The sequence below is a fragment of the Mus musculus genome, chromosome 7 (assembly GCF_000001635.26).
Source record: "Mus musculus strain C57BL/6J chromosome 7, GRCm38.p6 C57BL/6J".
NCBI lineage: Eukaryota > Metazoa > Chordata > Mammalia > Rodentia > Muridae > Mus > Mus musculus.
In genome coordinates this window covers 12084537-12086684 of record NC_000073.6, presented here as the reverse complement: position 1 = coordinate 12086684, position 2148 = coordinate 12084537, and the positions used below count along the sequence as shown (strand labels likewise).

General features: G+C 42.0%; 1 pseudogene; it reads left to right on the top strand.

Annotated features, from left to right (window-relative positions):
• On the top strand, positions 1-917 carry Gm10179 (predicted gene 10179; annotated as a pseudogene).

Genomic DNA, 2148 nt, shown 5'->3' with positions numbered 1-2148 from the left:
GAGAGCCATGCCTTGAACTGGAAACTATGGGAAGCAAAACTCTTTCTGAATTCTGAAAGACATCATTTCACCATGGGACAGCAAATTTCAGATCAGACGCAGTTGGTTATTAACAAGTTACCAGAAAAGGTAGCAAAGCACGTCACCTTGGTTCGAGAAAGTGGCTCCTTAACTTACGAAGAGTTTCTTGGGAGAGTAGCTGAACTCAATGATGTAACTGCTAAGGTGGCTGCTGGCCAGGAAAAGCATCTTCTCTTTGAGGTACAACCTGGGTCTGACTCCTCTGCCTTCTGGAAAGTGGTTGTACGGGTGGTCTGTACCAAGATTAACAAAAGGTGGCATTGTGGAAGCATCGCGGATCATGAATTTGTACCAGTTTATTCAGCTCTATAAAGACATCACAAGCCAAGCTGCTGGAGTGCTGGCTCAGAGCTCCACCTCTGAAGAGCCTGATGGCAACCCATCCTCGGTCACATCTTGCCAGGCTAGTCTATGGATGGGCAGGGTGAAGCAGCTGACTGATGAGGAGGAGTGTTGTATCTGCATGGACGGGCGAGCTGACCTCATCCTGCCCTGTGCTCACAGCTTCTGTCAGAAGTGCATTGATAAATGGAGTGATCGACACAGGAACTGCCCCATTTGTCGCCTACAGATGACTGGAGCAAATGAATCATGGGTGGTGTCAGATGCACCCACTGAAGATGACATGGCTAACTATATTCTTAACATGGCTGATGAGGCAGGCCAGCCCCACAGGCCATGACTTGGGGAAGACTTTCTGAACTACAAATACACTGTTGTCGTAGAGGAGAAGGGGGGGATATTGTGGCACACACAGAAATATCAGTTTTCCCACCCTCTTATTTTTGCTATTCTGGTATGTCCTGTTCTTAAATAAACTCCCATGTCTTCCATGTATGGTGGGCTACAGTTTGCTACTGTTTAGCCATATTTCCCACAGTCCACCTATTCTATGTTGCTCTTGAGCTCTTTGCTACAGATAGCAGCAATATTTGACACTACTGCTTTTCAGGGAGGGAGGGACTGTTCTGGCATCTTTTTAGTAGGTTTAAATTTTAGAGTGTTGACAGTTGTAGCCATCTGAGACATTCACGTGGAAACTGAACAACACTCTTCTCAATGATACCTTGGTCAAGGAAGGAATAAAGAAAGAAATTAAAGACTTTTTAGAGTTTAATGAAAATGAAGCCACAACGTACCCAAACCTTTGGGACACAATGAAAGCATTTCTAAGAGGGAAACTCATAGCTCTGAGTGCCTCCAAGAAGAAACGGGAGAGAGCACATACTAGCAGCTTGACAACACATCTAAAAGCTCTAGAAAAAAAGGAAGCAAATTCACCCAAGAGGAGTAGATGGCAGGAAATAATCAAACTCAGGGGTGAAATCAACCAAGTGGAAACAAGAAGAACTATTCAAAGAATTAACCAAACGAGGAGTTGGTTCTTTGAGAAAATCAACAAGATAGATAAACCCTTAGCTAGACTCACTAAAGGGCACAGGGACAAAATCCTAATTAACAAAATCAGAAATGAAAAGGGAGACATAACAACAGATCCTGAAGAAATCCAAAACACTATCAGATCCTTCTACAAAAGGTTATACTCAACAAAACTGGAAAACCTGGACGAAATGGACAAATTTCTGGACAGATACCAGGTACCAAAGTTGAGTCAGGATCAAGTTGACCATCTAAACAGTCCCATATCACCTAAAGAAATAGAAGCAGTTATTAATAGTCTCCCAGCCAAAAAAAGCCCAGGACCAGACGGGTTTAGTGCAGAGTTCTATCAGACCTTCAAAGAAGATCTAATTCCAGTTCTGCACAAACTATTTCACAAAATAGAAGTAGAAGGTACTCTACCCAACTCATTTTATGAAGCCACTATTACTCTGATACCTAAACCACAGAAAGATTCAACAAAGATAGAGAACTTCAGACCAATTTCTCTTATGAATATTGATGCAAAAATCCTCAATAAAATTCTTGCTAACCCGAATCCAAGAACATATTAAAGCAATCATCCATCCTGACCAAGTAGGTTTTATTCCAGGAATGCAGGGATGGTTTAATATACGAAAATCCATCAATGTAATCCATTATATAAACAAACTCAAAGACAAAAGC